Source organism: Rhinopithecus roxellana, chromosome 3 (assembly GCF_007565055.1).
Source record: "Rhinopithecus roxellana isolate Shanxi Qingling chromosome 3, ASM756505v1, whole genome shotgun sequence".
Classification (NCBI taxonomy): domain Eukaryota; kingdom Metazoa; phylum Chordata; class Mammalia; order Primates; family Cercopithecidae; genus Rhinopithecus; species Rhinopithecus roxellana.
In genome coordinates, this window is record NC_044551.1 from 126,068,076 (window position 1) to 126,084,522 (window position 16,447).

Sequence of the window (16,447 nt, forward strand, 5' to 3'; positions counted from 1 at the left end):
TTCCAACACTATGTTGAATAGGAGTGGTGAGAGAGGGCATCCCTGTCTTGTGCCAGTTTTCAAAGGGAATTTTTCCAGTTTTTGGCCATTCAGTATGATATTAGCTGTGGGTTTGTCATAAATGGCTCTTATTATTTTGAGATACGTTCCATCAATACCGAATTTATTGAGCGTTTTTAGCATGAAGGGCTGTTGAATTTTGTCAAAAGCCTTTTCTGCATCTATTGAGACAATCATGTGGTTCTTGTCTTTGGTTCTGTTTATATGCTGGATTACGTTGATTGATTTGCGAATGTTGAACCAGCCTTGCATCCCAGGGATGAAGCCCACTTGATCATGGTGGATAAGCTTTTTGATGTGCTGCTGAATCCGGTTTGCCAGTATTTTATTGAGAATTTTTGCATCAATGTTCATCAGGGATATTGGTCTAAAATTCTCTTTTTTTGTTGTGTCTCTGCCAGGCTTTGGTATGAGGATGATGTTGGCCTCATAAAATGAGTTAGGGAGGATTCCCTCTTTTTCTATTGATTGGAATAGTTTCAGAGGGAATGGTACCAGCTCCTCCTTGTACCTCTGGTAGAATTCAGCTGTGAATCCATCTGGTCCTGGACTTTTTTTGGTGGGTAGGCTATTAATTGTTGCCTCAATTTCAGAGCCTGCTATTGGTCTATTCAGGGATTCAACTTCTTCCTGGTTTAGCCTTGGGAGAGTGTAAGTGTCCAGGAAATTATCCATTTCTTCTAGATTTTCTAGTTGATTTGCGTAGAGGCGTTTATAGTATTCTCTGATGGTAGTTTGTATTTCTGTGGGGTCAGTGGTGATATCCCCTTTATCATTTTTTATTGCATCTATTTGATTCCTCTCTCTTTTCTTCTTTATTAGCCTTGCTAGCGGTCTGTCAATTTTGTTGATCTTTTCAAAAAACCAACTCCTGGATTCACTGATTTTTTGGAGGGTCTTTTGTGTCTCTATCTCCTTCAGTTCGGCTCTGATCTTAGTTATTTCTTGCCTTCTGCTAGCTTTTGAATGTGTTTGCTCTTGCCTCTCCAGTTCTTTTAATTGTGATGTTAGAGTGTCAATTTTAGATCTTTCCTGCTTTCTCTTGTGTGCATTTAGTGCTATAAATTTCCCTCTACACACTGCTTTAAATGTGTCCCAGAGATTCTGGTATGTTGTATCTTTGTTCTCATTGGTTTCAAAGAACATCTTTATTTCTGCTTTCATTTCGTTATGTACCCAGTAGTCATTCAGGAGCAGGTTGTTCAGTTTCCATGTAGTTGAGCGGTTTTGATTGAGTTTCTTAGTCCTGAGTTCTAGTTTGATTGCACTGTGGTCTGAGAGACAGTTTGTTATAATTTCTGTTCTTTTACATTTGCTGAGGAGTGCTTTACTTCCAATTATGTGGTCAATTTTGGAATAAGTGCGATGTGGTGCTGAGAAGAATGTATATTCTGTTGATTTGGGGTGGAGAGTTCTATAGATGTCTATTAGGTCCGCTTGCTGCAGAGATGAGTTCAATTCCTGGATATCCTTGTTAACTTTCTGTCTCGTTGATCTGTCTAATGTTGACAGCGGAGTGTTGAAGTCTCCCATTATTATTGTATGGGAGTCTAAGTCTCTTTGTAAGTCCCTAAGGACTTGCTTTATGAATCTGGGTGCTCCTGTATTGGGTGCCTATATATTTAGGAGAGTTAGCTCTTCCTGTTGAATTGATCCCTTTACCATTATGTAATGGCCTTCTTTGTCTCTTTTGATCTTTGATGGTTTAAAGTCTGTTTTATCAGAGACAAGGATTGCAACCCCTGCTTTTTTGTGTTCTCCATTTGCTTGGTAGATCTTCCTCCATCCCTTTATTTTGAGCCTATGTATGTCTCTGCATGTGAAAAAATATGGAACGCTTCACGAATTTGCGTGTCATCCTTGCGCAGGGGCCATGCTAATCTTCTCTGTATCGTTCCAATTTTAGTATATGTGCTGCCGAAGCGAGCACTCTATTGCCTTTTTTAAACTTGAAAAAAAATTGAAGAGAAAGAATAAATTTCTGGTTGAAGAACATGTCATTAATACTAATTCAAATGTTCTAAGAAAAACAAATCTTGATTATTTACCCCACAAATTCCTTTGAATCACTCACATTGAGATTGATGTTATGTATTTTATGTTATTTTTAAAGAAGAGAGTCCCACAACGCTCGACCCCAGGGTTCCCCCGGCTCGTCTGCCCGCCATGGCCGACAAGGAAGCAGCGTTCGACGACGCAGTGGAAGAACGAGTGATCAACGAGGAATATAAAATATGGAAAAAGAACACCCCTTTTCTTTATGATTTGGTGATGACCCATGCTCTGGAGTGGCCCAGCCTAACTGCCCAGTGGCTTCCAGATGTAACCAGACCAGAAGGGAAAGATTTCAGCATTCATCGACTTGTCCTGGGGACACACACATCGGATGAACAAAACCATCTTGTTATAGCCAGTGTGCAACTCCCTAATGATGATGCTCAGTTTGATGCGTCACACTACGACAGTGAGAAAGGAGAATTTGGAGGTTTTGGTTCAGTTAGTGGAAAAATTGAAATAGAAATCAAGATCAACCATGAAGGAGAAGTAAACAGGGCCCGTTATATGCCCCAGAACCCTTGTATCATCGCAACAAAGACTCCTTCCAGTGATGTTCTTGTCTTCGACTATACAAAACATCCTTCTAAACCAGATCCTTCTGGAGAGTGCAACCCAGACTTGCGTCTCCGTGGACATCAAAAGGAAGGCTATGGGCTTTCTTGGAACCCAAATCTCAGTGGGCACTTACTTAGTGCTTCAGATGACCACACCATCTGCCTGTGGGACATCAGTGCTGTTCCAAAGGAGGGAAAAGTGGTGGATGCGAAGACCATCTTTACAGGGTATACGGCAGTAGTAGAAGATGTTTCCTGGCATCTGCTCCATGAGTCTCTGTTTGGGTCAGTTGCTGATGATCAGAAACTTATGATTTGGGATACTCGTTCAAACAATACTTCCAAACCAAGCCACTCAGTTGACGCTCACACTGCTGAAGTGAACTGCCTTTCTTTCAGTCCTTATAGTGAGTTCATTCTTGCCACAGGTTCAGCTGACAAGACTGTTGCCTTGTGGGATCTGAGAAATCTGAAACTTAAATTGCATTCCTTTGAGTCACATAAGGATGAAATATTCCAGGTTCAGTGGTCACCTCACAATGAGACTATTTTGGCTTCCAGTGGTACTGATCGCAGACTGAATGTCTGGGATTTAAGTAAAATTGGAGAGGAACAATCCCCAGAAGATGCAGAAGACGGGCCACCAGAGTTGTTGTTTATTCATGGTGGTCACACTGCCAAGATATCCGATTTCTCCTGGAATCCCAATGAACCTTGGGTGATTTGTTCTGTATCAGAAGACAATATCATGCAAGTGTGGCAAATGGCAGAGAACATTTATAATGATGAAGACCCTGAAGGAAGCATGGATCCAGAAGGACAAGGGTCCTAGATATGTCTTTACTTCTTGTGATTTTAGACTCCCCTTTTTTCTTCTCAACCCTGAGAGTGATTTAACACTGGTTTTGAGACAGACTTTGTTCAGCTATCCCTCTATATAATAGGTACCACCAATAATGCTATTAGCCCAAACAGTGGGTGTTTTCTAAATATTAATGGGGGGGCTTGATTCAGCAAAGCCACAGACTTAACGTTGAAATTTTCTTCAGGAATTTTCTAGTAACCCAGGTCTAAATTAGCTACAGAAGGGGGAATATTATGTGTGATTATTTTTCTTCTTATGCTATATATCCCCAAGTTTTTCAGACTCGTTTAAGTAAAGGCTAGAGTGAGTAAGGAATAGAGCCAAATGAGGTAGGTGTCTGAGCCATGAAGTATAAATACTGAAAGATGTCACTTTTATTCAGGAAATAGGGGAGATTCAAGTCATATAGATTCCTACTCGAAAATCTTGACACCTGACTTTCCAGGATGCACATTTTCATATGTAGACCAGTTTCCTCTTGGTTTCCTCAGTTAAGTCAAAACTACATGTTCCTCTTTCCCCATATATTCATATATTTTTGCTCGTTAGTGTATTTCTTGAGCTGTTTTCATGTTGTTTCTTTCCTGTCTGTGAAATGGTGTGTTTTTTGTTGTTTTTTTTTTTTTAACTTGGGACCACCAAGTTGTAAAGATGTATGTTTTTACCTGACAGTTACACCACAGGCAGACTGTCAAGTTGAGAAGAGTGAATCAATAACTTGTATTTGTTTTAAAAATTAAATTAATCCTTGATAAGAGTTGCTTTTTTTTAGGAGTTAGTCCTTGACCACTAGTTTGATGCCATCTCCATTTTGGGTGACCTGTTTCACCAGCAGGCCTGTTACTCTCCATGACTAACTGTGTAAGTGCTTAAAATGGAATAAATTGTTTTTCTACATAAAAAAAAAAAAAAAAAAGAAGAGAGTGAGAATGCTCTTTTTGTAAAAATGTCACCAAATATACCAAGTTGGGTAAATTTACTTTTTAAATCTTGGACATGTCTATCTGACCTGAATTCAAGTAGTTGCCATTACTTCTTGAATGTTACATTTAGCATTATTTATGATGTTTATTTGGATTTATAGTCTCATAAAGGATCAAGCCTTCCCTTCCCTAAGGAATTCAACTCACCTCTCCTGGTAGGTATTCCATATCATCAGCAGTTGAGTTTTAATGAATATGGATAGACAATTTAGAGAAAAATGAAAAATATTTCCTCAAGTCCTGTAAAATTCACAGACTCAAATCTAAATGAGAAAAAAATTGATCATTTATACATTATCCTGATTTCCAAGCTCATTTATCTTTATAATGAAAAATATTTGATAGAAACTCATGCAAGGCTAAACTTTGTTATTTATAGAAGAATAAGTTTATGTTTAAGAGGCCAGGCAGAAATATAATGAAAATAAAGTGTTTAATATGATTGTAGATTTTTCTCTTTTTGCTAGATTTCTAGTCAATTTTTTTTAGTTTAAAGGAAATCATATAGTCAGAGAAAGACATAGGAATGACTGTGGATTCAGCTAAATGTTTTGGGTGTTGGCTATGTGCTAGGAACTGGGCAATCTGCTTTCCATGTAATTTATCTTATTGCTCCAATATCCCAGTGAAGATGAGAGCCCCATTGTACAAATGATAAAACTGAGGCATGGTAAGGTCAGGGTTCTCATGGGATTCTTTTTCACTTCTCTGTAGAAACAAGTGGTGTGATTGAAGGTAGGGAAGTCCAGACAATTAGAAAAGGACCACTAGTTGATCAAAGTGACAAATGCAAGAGATGATACAAAACTAGTGTACCCTACATTAGGATTTCAATTAGAGTCACAGTAAGAACTACCCACTGGCCCTTCTGCTTGACCTTGGGGCTCTTTGAAGAACCAGTAAGTATTTTGATTCTCCTTTTTTTTTAAATGTCATAATGATACTTTTTTTGTTTTTATTTATTTATTTATTTTCTATTTTTTATTTATTTATTTTTTTAAATTATACTTAAAGTTCTAGGGTACACGTGCATAACATGCAGGTTTGTTACATATGTATATTTGTGCCATGTTGGTGTGCTGCACCCATCAACTCGTCAACACCCATCAACTCGTCATTTACATCAGGTATAACTCCCAATGCCATCCCTACCCCCTCCCCCCTCCCCATAATAGGCCCCGGTGTGTGACGTTCCCCTTCCAGAGTCCAAGTGATCTCATTGTTCAGTTCCCACCTATGAGTGAGAACATGCGGTGTTTGGTTTTCTTTTCTTGCGATAGTTAGCTGAGAATGATGGTTTCCAGCTGCATCCATGTCCCCACAAAGGCCAAGAACTCAACCTTTTTTATGGCTGCATAGTATTCCATGGTGTATATGTGCCACATTTTCTTAATCCAGTCTGTCACAGATGGACATTTGGGTTGATTCCAAGTCTTTGCTATTGTGAATAGTGCCATAATAAACATACATGTGCATGTGTCTTTATAGCAGCATGATTTATAATCCTTTGGGTATATCCCCAGTAATGGGATGGCTGGGTCAAATGGTATTTCTAGTTCTAGATCCTTGAGGAATCGCCATACTGTTTTCCACAATGGTTGAACTAGTTTACAATCCCACCAACAGTGTAAAAGTGTTCCTATTTCTCCACATCCTTTCCAGCACTTGTTTTTTCCTGACTTTTTAATGATTGCCATTCTAACTGGTGTGAGATGGTATCTCATTGTGGTTTTGATTTGCATTTCTCTGATGGCCAGGGATGACGAGCATTTTTTCATGTGCTTGTTGGCTGTATGCATGTCTTCTTTTGAGAATCGATAGTTCTGAAAAGAAGACATGCATAACTCAAAAGAAGACATGCATGATGCCTTCTATTCTCAAAAGAAGACATGCCTCCAGCTTTGTTCATTTGACTTAGGATTGCCTTGGCAATGCGGGGTCTTTTTAGGTTCCATATGAACTTTAAAGCAGTTTTTTCCAATTCTGGGAAGAAAGTCATTGGTAGCTTAATGTGTATGGCATTGAATCTATAGATTACCTTAGGCAGTATGGCCATTTTCACGATATTGATTCTTCCTATCCTTGAGCATAGAATGTGCTTCCATTTGTTTGTGTCCTTTTTTATTTCACTGAGTAGTGGATTGTAGTTCTCCTTGAAGAGGTCCTTTACATCCCTTGACAGTTGGATTCCTAGGTATTTGATTCTCTTTGAAGCAATTGTGAATGGAAGATCATTCATGATTTGGCTCTCTGTCTGTTACTGGTGTATAAGAATGCTTGTGATTTTTTTTTTTTTTTTTTTTTTATTATACTTTAAGTTCTAGGGTACATGTGCATAACGTGCAGGTTTGTTACATATGTATACTTATGCCATGTTGGTGTGCTGCACCCATCAACTCGTCAGCACCCATCAATTCATCATTTATATCTTGTATAACTCCCCAATGCAAGCCCTCCCTCCTCCCCCCTCCCCCCTCCCCATGATAGGCCCCAGTGCGTGATGTTCCCCTTCCCGAGTCAAGTGATCTCATTGTTCAGTTCCCACCTATGAGTGAGAACATGCGGTGTTTGGTTTTCTGTTCTTGTGATAGTTTGCTAAGAATGATGGTTTCCAGCTGCATCCATGTCCCTACAAAGGACGCAAACTCATCCTTTTTTATGGCTGCATAGTATTCCATGGTGTATATGTGCCACATTTTCTCAATCCAGTCTGTCACAGATGGACATTTGGGTTGATTCCAAGTCTTTGCTATTGTGAATAGTGCTGCAATAAACATACGTGTACATGTGTCTTTGTAGTAGAATAATTTGTAATCCTTTGGGTATATACCCAGTAGTGGGATGGCTGGGTCATATGGTACATCTAGTTCTAGATCCTTGAGGAATTGCCATACTGTTTTCCATAATGGTTGAACTAGTTTACAATCCCACCAACAGTGTAAAAGTGTTCCTATTTCTCCACATCCTCTCCAACACCTGTTGTTTCCTGACTTCTTAATGATTGCCATTCTAACTGGTGTGAGATGGTATCTCATTGTGGTTTTGATTTGCATTTCTCTGATGGCGAGTGATGATGAGCATTTTTTCATGTGTCTGTTGGCTGTATGAATATCTTCTTTTGAGAAATGTCTGTTCATATCCTTTCCCCACTTTTTGATGGGGTTGTTTGTTTTTTTCTCGTATATTTGTTTGAGTTCTTTGTAGATTCTGGATATTAGCCCTTTGTCAGATGAGTAGGTTGCAAAAATTTTCTCCCATTCTGTAGGTTGCCTGTTCACTCTGATGGTAGTTTCTTTTGCTGTGCAAAAGCTCTTTAGTTTAATTAGATCCCATTTGTCAATTTTTGCTTTTGCTGCCGTTGCTTTTGGTGTTTTAGACATGAAGTCCTTGCCCATGCCTATGTCCTGAATGGTACTACCTAGATTTTCTTCTAGGGTTTTTATGGTATTAGGTCTAACATTTAAGTCTCTAATCCATCTTGAATTAATCTTCGTATAAGGGGTTAGGAAAGGATCCAGTTTCAGCTTTCTACTTATGGCTAGCCAATTTTCCCAGCACCATTTATTAAATAGGGAATCCTTTCCCCATTTCTTGTTTCTCTCAGGTTTGTCAAAGATCAGATGGCTGTAGATGAAACCCCATCGTCTCAGCCCAAAATCTTCTTAAGCTGATAAGCAACTTCAGCAAAGTCTCAGGATACAAAATTAATGTGCAAAAATCACAAGCATTCTTATACACCAGTAACAGACAAGCAGAGAGCCAAATCAGGAATGAACTTCCATTCACAATTGCTTCAAAGAGAATAAAATACCTAGGAATCCAGCTTACAAGGGATGTAAAGGACCTCTTCAAGGAGAACTACAAACCACTGCTCAGTGAAATCAAAGAGGACACAAACAAATGGAAGAACATACCATGCTCATGGATAGGAAGAATCAATATCGAGAAAATGGCCATACTGCCCAAGGTTATTTATAGATTCAATGCCATCCCCATCAAGCTACCAATGAGTTTCTTCACAGAATTGGAAAAAACTGCTTTAAAGTTCATATGGAACCAAAAAAGAGCCCGCATTGCCAAGACAATCCTAAGTCAAAAGGACAAAGCTGGAGGCGTCACGCTACCTGACTTCAAACTATACTACAAGGCTACAGTCACCAAAACAGCATGGTACTGGTACCAAAACAGAGATATAGATCAATGAAACAGAACAGAATCCTCAGAAATAATACCACACATCTACAGCTTGTGATTTTTGCACATTGATTTTGTATGCTGAGACTTTGCTGAAATTGCTTATCAGCTTAAGGAGATTTTGGAATGAGACGATAGGGTTTTCTGAATATACAATCATGTCATCTGTAAACAGGGACAATTTGACTTCTTCTTTTCCTAACTGAATACCCTTGATTTCTTTCTCTTGCCTGATTGCCCTAGCCAGAACTTCCAATGCTATGTTGAATAGGAGTGGTGAGAGAGGGCATCCCTGTCTTGTGCCAGTTTTCAAAGGGAATGCTTCCAGTTTTTGCCCATTCAGTATGATACTGGCTGTGGGTTTCTCATAAATAGCTCTTATTATTTTGAGATATGTTCCATCAATACTGAATTTGTTGAGAGTTTTTAGCATGAAGGGCTGTTGAATTTTGTCAAAGGCGTTTTCTGCATCTGTTGAGATAATCATGTGGTTTTTGTCTTTGGTTATGTTTTTATGCTGGATTACATTTATCGATTTGCATATGTTGAACCACCCTTGCATCCCAGGGATGAAGCCCACTTGATCATGGTGGATAAGCTTTTTGATGTGCTGTTGGATTCAGTTTATCAATATTTTATTGAGGATTTTTGCATCAATGTTCATCAGGGATATTGGTCTAAAATTCTCTTTTTTCGTTGTTGTGTGTCTGCCAGGCTTTGGTATCAGGATGATGTTGGCCTCATAAAATGAGTTAGGGAAGATTCCCTCTTTTTCTATTGATTGGAATATTTTCAGAAGGAATCGTACCAGCTCCTCCTTGTACCTTCGGTAGAATTTGGTTGTGAATCCGTCTAGTCCTGGACTTTTTTGGTTGGTAGGCTATTAATTATTGCCTCAATTTCAGAGCCTGCTATTGGTCTATTCAGGGATTCCGCTTCTTCCTGGTTTAGTCTTGGGAGAGTGTAAGTGTCCAGGAAATTATCCATTTCTTCTAGGTTTTCTTGTTTATTTGCGTAGAGGTGTTTATAATATTCTCTGTTGGTAATTTGTATTTCTGTGGCGTTGGGGGTGATATCCCCTTTATCATTTTTTATTGCATCTATTTGATTCTTATGTCTTTTCTTCTTTATTAGTCTTGCTAGTGGTCTATCAATTTTGTTGATCTTTTCATAAAACCAGCCCCTGATTCATTGATTTTTTGGAAGGTTTTTTGTGTTTCTATCTCCTTCAGTTCTGCTCTCATCTTAGTTATTTCTTGCCTTCTGCTAGCTTTTGAATGTGTGTGCTCTTGCTTCTCTAGTTCTTTTAATTGTGATGTTAGAGTGTCAATTTTAGATCTTTCCTGCTTTCTCTTATGGGCATTTAGTGCTATAAATTTCCCTCTACACACTGCTTTAAATGTGTCCCAGAGATTCTGGTATGTTGTGTCTTTGTTCTCATTGGTTTAAAAGAACATCTTTATTTCTGACTTCATTTCGTCGTACTCAGTAGTCATTCAGGAGCGGGTTGTTCAGTTTCCATGTAGTTGAGCAGTTTTGATTGAGTTTCTTAGTCCTGAGTTCTACTTTGATTGCACTGTGGTCTGAGAGACAATTTGTTATAATTTCTGTTCTTTTACATTTGCTGAGGAGTGCTTTACTTTCAACTGTGTGGTCAATTTTCAAATAAGTGCGATGTGGTGCTGAGAAGAATGTATATTCTGATGATTTGGGGTGGAGAGTTCTGTAGATGTCTATTAGGGCCGCTTGTTGCAGAGTTGAGTTCAATTCCTGGATATCCTTGTTAACTTTCTGTCTCGTTGATCTGTCTAATGTTGACAGTGGGGTGTTGAAGTCTCCCATTTTTATTGTATGGGTGTCTAAGTCTCTTTGTGAGTCTCTAAGGACTTGCTTTATGAATCTGCTTGCTCCTGTATTGGGCGCATATATATTTAGGATAGTTAGCTCTTCCTGTTGAATTGATCCCTTTACCATTATGTAATGGCCTTCTTTGTCTCTTTTGGTCTTTGGTGGTTTAAAGTCTGTTTTATCGAGACTGGGATTGCAACCCCTCCTTTTTTTTTTGTTCTCCATTTGTTTGGTAGATCTTCCTCCATCCCTTTATTTTGAGCCTATGTGTATCTCTGCATGTGATATGGATCTCCTGAATACAGCAAAATGATGGGTCCTGACTCTTTATCCAATTTGCCAGTCTGTGTCTTTTAATTGGACCATTTAGTCCATTTACATTTAAGGTTAATATTGTTATGTGTGAACTTGATCCTGTCATTGTGATATTAACTGGTTATTTTGCTCGTTAGTTGATGCAGTTTCTTCCTAGGATTGATGGTTTTTACATTTTGCCATATTTTTGCCATGGCTGTTACCTATTTTTCCTTTCCATGTTTAGTGCTTCCTTCAGGATCTCTTGTAGGGCAGGCCTGGTGGTGACAAAATCTCTAAGCATTTGCTTGTCTGTAAAGGATTTTATTTCTCCTTCACTGATGAAACTTTGTTTGGCTGGATATAAAATTCTGGGTTGAAAATTCTTTTCTTTAAGAATGTTGAATATTGGCCCCCACTCTCTACTGGCTTGTAGAGTTTCTGCCGAGAGACCTGCTGTTAGTCTGATGGGTTTATCTTTGTGGGTAATCCGACCTTTCTCTCTGGCTACCCTTAACAGTTTTTCCTTCATTTCAACTTTGGTGAATCTGACAGTTATGTGTCTTGGAGTTGCTCTTCTCGATGAGTATCTTTGTGCCGTTCTCTGTATTTCCTGAATTTGAATGTTGGCCTGCTTTACTAGGTTGAGGAAGTTCTCCTGGATGATATCTTGAAGAGTGTTTTCCAACTTGGTTCCATTTTCCCCCTCACTTTCAGGCACCCCAATCAGGCATAGATTTGATCTTTTCACATAATCCCATATTTCTTGGAGGCTTTGTTCATTTCTTTTTCCTTTTTTTCTCTTGACTTCTCTTCTCACTTTATTTCATTCATTTGATCTTCAATCATTGATACTCTTTCTTCCAGTTGGTCGAGTTGGTTACTGAAGCTTGTGCATTTGTCACGTATTTTTTGTGTCATGGTTTTTGTCTCTGTCAGCTCATTTACGGCCTTCTCTGTATTGCTTATTCTAGTTATCCATTCTTCCATTCTTTTTTCAAGATTTTTAGTTTCTTTGTGCTGGGTATGTAGTTCCTCCTTTAGCTCTGAGAAGTTTGATCGACTGAAGCCTTCTTCTCTCAACTCTTCAAAGTCATTCTCCATTCAGCTGTCATCTATTCCTCGTGATGAGCTGCATTCCTTTGGAGGGGGAGATGCACTCTGATTTTTTCAATTTTTTGAATTTCCAGCTTTTCTGCCCGCTTTTACCCATCTTTGTGGTTTTATCTGCCTTTGGTCTTTGATACTGGTGTGGGTATCCTTTCTGTTTGTTATTTTTCCTTCTAACAGTCAGGACCCTCAATTGTAGGTCTGTTGGAGATTGCCTGAGCTCCACTCCAGACCCTGTTTGCCTGGGTATCAGCAGTGGAGGCTGTGGAAGATAGAATATTGCTGTACAGCGAGTGCTGCTGTCTGATTCTTGCTCTGGAAGCTTCGTCTCTGGGGTGTACCCCGCCGTGTAAGGTGTGAGGTGTTGGTCTGTACCTAGTGGGTGATGTCCCCCAGTTAGGCTACTCAGGGGTCAGGGACCCACTTGAGCAGGCAGACTGTCTGCTGTCAGATCTCAGCCTCTGTGCTGGGAGATCCACTGCTTTCTTCAAAGCTGTCTGACAGGGTCATTAACATCTGCAGAGGTTTCTGCTGCTTTTTTTTTCTATGCCCTGTCCCCAGAGGTGGAGTCTACAGAGACAGGCACACCTCCTTGAGCTGTGGTGGGCTCCACCCAATTCGAGCTTCCCAGCAGCTTTGTTTACCTACTTAAGTCTCAGCAATGGTGGCTTGATTCAGTGAAGCCTTCCAGGCTTCCTGGCCATAATCCCTAGATCCCTTTTCTTGTACTCGCTGAAAACATTGAGCTATGGATTTTTATTCCAGAATAGGGAGCTCAAAGTCATATTTCAAATTGCATGTGTGGATATGTGTCCTGTTTGTAGGGGAAATGTGAACTCAGATACCCAGGGCAGGTATCAGAGTGGCTTGGAACATTTTTTTGTGCTACTTTTTTAGCATAGCTTCTCCTTCCCAAGCATGTGTGTACAGCACCTGGCCCTGGTTCTCCTAACTATCCTTCCAACCTTGGGTTTGTTGGCTTCTCCTTGGGAAGTAAGATTTATTTGAATTCTGAAGAAAATCAATAATAATTTTCTGGCTGTTGTGGGCTGCAAATGATGTAGCTTTTGAGCGTCTACTTCATGGCATAATTTCTGGTACAGTCTGCAGAGAAAGGTCCCTTCTGTATTGCCACATGAGGATAACTACCTGCATTCTTTTGTCTCAACAAAAGAAGTTTCATGATGGTTGGATAAAATCTCCTTCCAAATAACATACAGGAAATTTTGATACTGTAAAATATCTGAATAAATATTAGATACTATACATAGCTTCACTAAATTGTACACAAGGCAATGATTCTGACTTTTATCATTGGTTCCTCTTTGTTCATGGCATCACTACATCTGATCAAAGAAGTTGTGAACTCATCACACAAAACTCAGTCAATGGTGCAATGTATATATTTTTTCAAATTAGCATAAATCTTTTATTGTAAGTCATTTATGTTACAATGAGAGTATCATAAAAAAAACAAAAGTATCTTATTGATTTAAAAACATACAGGATGCTTCTTGAATTTGTGTGTAATTCTTGTGCAAAGGCCATGCAACTCTTTTTCTGTATCATTCCAATGTTAGTATATGTGCTGCTGAAGCAAGAACAACATGTGTATTCTTGTTTATGACATATATGGATTTTCTGTATAATCTGTTTTACATAATCACTGAGGAGGAAAGCCCTATATATTTAAAAAGGGAGTACCATGTTAATACTAAGTAAGAGAAGAAAATACACTGTAATTCATGGAATACTTAATGATATAAATGCTGTGTGAAGTGTTTTATACAGATTTTCTCTTTTAGTCTTTATTTAAAGACTATGAGCACATTTTAGTCTTCCCATTTTATAGATTAAAACTTAACCTATATTTTCTCAAATCCAAGTTGAGAAAATGAATGAATGAACTAGGAAATAAACCTAGCTCTATTTGTGGAAAAATTTTATGATTTTCAACTAAACCATGTACTGCTCCACTATATAATTTATTTATTCATTTACTCACAAATATTTATTTACTGCCTACTTTATGGCAGATACTATGCTAAATTACAAGGATAGAGAAATAATCAGTATATGTTTTTCAATGGTAGAAAAATGACAATTAAAATTAATTTTAAAATACTGTGACTATTCTTTGAAGGGAGGAAAGATCTCTTTTTATGTAATAATATCCTAAATAAATGCAGGCAAATTTTATTACACAGTAAAACTTTATTCATGGTAGTGATTTGTGATGTATCACAAACGCTTCTTGTTACACTATTGTATGATTTAAGAGTATTTGATATGAATTGCTAGATAGCAAGATCTAGTTTATGTTTAGTTATATTGATTTTTCCAGGCTAGATATTGTTTTTTAAAAATTGAACTTTTAGGAGAGCTGTATTTGAACTTGCTACACATGGGTGTGAATTCTGGCTAAGCAGAGAAATCTGTCTTAATGGAGGTAGGGTTGAGAATTGGAACTCTAGGTAGTGACTCTCCACACCAGTGGTTCTCAAACTGAAACATGCATCAGAATCTCATATGGGAGTTGCTGAAACAGATTTCTGGCCCTACTCCTGAAATTTCTGATTCAGTAAGTCTGAGATGGGGTAAAAATATTTATATTTCTAATAAGTTCTTAGGTGATATTGATGCCATTAACCTGAGGACCACAGTTGGAGAACCATTGCTCTATAGGAAAGTATTTCCTTATCTTCTTATACAGAATAGGAAAAAATGGGAATAGTTGATATATTCCCTGGGCTAATTTGTTCTAACCACTACCAACTTCTGCCTTGGTCTCACTGATGAGATCTGGTGACCTTTCAGTGTATGCATGAGGAACCAAAGAACTCACAAGATGAACATCAGTAATCTCCCTCTTTATAAAATAGTTTAATTTTATTTATTTTTATTTTTAAGTTTTTTGCAGATCTGATTTAGAGTTTGTTCATTTATGCATTCATTAAAATTAAGGTAAACTTCAAGGACTTTGTTAAATGAGAAAATGTAAAAAGTTATGTAACACAATTTTCCCTGTTTTCTCAGGGAAGCAAAAGCCAGTTGCACTAAAAACATATTGAGGAAACAGATATGTATGGGGTGATTCGGTGCACATCTGTGGTACAAAGGAAATTTTATTGACTTCAAACAGAAGAAGTGAACTCCAAAAAGAGAGACACCTCTCCACATTGCAGAGGAGCAAACTGTGTTTTCTTGTACCTGGCACTTAATCCAACCATCAAACCCAATGGGCATGAGTTTTGCTAACTTGAGTGAAGTGATAACTAAACATTTCAACCTCAGACTTGAATGTTTTGGTATAAAATATAAATTGCATTCAGCTGAAACCCTAATCTACAGCATTTTGATTTTTTCCCCCTTGATTTATGTTTGGTACTTTGTTAGAAAGTTCGCTTTTCTTTTGATTCCACATGGATGCAATATTTCCTGTCTCATAGCCAAAGTCAACCCTTTAAGGTCTATAGGAGTGTTGTAGGCATATACATTTTAAAAAGTAGAGAGAACGCTGAAATTCAGGACCACCTAAATTGCCAGCAGCAGCTTTAGAACCACACAGGTCAGTCAGTGTCCAAGTGGTCAAAATAAAGACTACTCAGGGCAGAGCCTAGGAAACCTGACAGCCGCAAAGCTAGTGGAGTAGCTTTCTTCATAATGGAAGGCAAAATGAGACATCAGTGTAATCAGTGAAGGTTAAACAGACCTGGGATATATTAGTCATGGATCTTAAAACAACAACAAAAAAAGGGGGGTCGGGGCGCTTTACACTACTTAAGGAAGAGATTTCTGCAACTTTATTTCTAAAGCTTGGCAGCCTTAGGAGGTAAAGTGGCTAGTTCATAAGGCCAGACATTTTATGCAAACTTTTAAAAAAGTTCTTACCTTGGCTAATTGAGATTGGAATGCTGAAACAGTGCTATGGAAGAGAGCCATGTATGAATAAGATGGAATCAAGTGGCTCTTCCGGGTTCATGTAATTATTTTCTTCTTATGGTTATGAAGGTTATTGATAATGAAGTTATAAAAACCCACCTTGCCTTTTAAGTATATATATATATAAATTTTTTTTTTTGAGATGGAGTCTTCCTCTGTCACCCAGGCTGGAGTGCAGTGGCACAATCTCAGTTTACTGCAGCCTCTGCCTCCTGGGTTCAAATGTTTCTCCTGCTTCAGCCTCCTAAGTAGCTGGGACTACAGGAGCATGCCACCACACCCAGGTGTTTTTTTTTTTTTTTTTTTTTTTTTTTTTTTTGTATTTTTAGTAGAGACAGGGTTTCATCATGTTTGCCAGGCTGGTCTCGAACTCCTGACTTCAGGTGATTCACCTGCCTCAGCCTCCCAAAGTGCAGGGATTAAAGGCATGAGTCACTACACGCAGCCATTTTTTGATTATATTCTTATTAGATCTTTCCAACATTTCCAAAATTTCCAATGTGTGCTACGTGTAATGGTTTATAAACAAAGTCTGTTAT

At 38.4% G+C, this 16,447-nt stretch overlaps 2 non-coding genes and 1 pseudogene across 3 annotated transcripts; 1 reads left to right on the forward strand and 2 right to left on the reverse strand.

Moving 5' to 3' along the window:
* Positions 1-1,883: 1,883 nt before the first annotated feature.
* LOC115896578 lies at positions 1,884-1,990 on the reverse strand. The gene has a single exon (XR_004056498.1). It is a non-coding gene; the product is annotated as a U6 spliceosomal RNA (small nuclear RNA).
* A 196-nt stretch (positions 1,991-2,186) lies between these two features.
* LOC115896526 lies at positions 2,187-4,453 on the forward strand (annotated as a pseudogene). Its single transcript, XR_004056434.1, has one exon. The product of XR_004056434.1 is annotated as a histone-binding protein RBBP4 pseudogene (transcript).
* Positions 4,454-13,462: 9,009 nt separating this feature from the next.
* Positions 13,463-13,566, reverse strand: LOC115896643. Its single transcript, XR_004056556.1, has one exon. It is a non-coding gene; the product is annotated as a U6 spliceosomal RNA (small nuclear RNA).
* Positions 13,567-16,447: the final 2,881 nt, after the last annotated feature.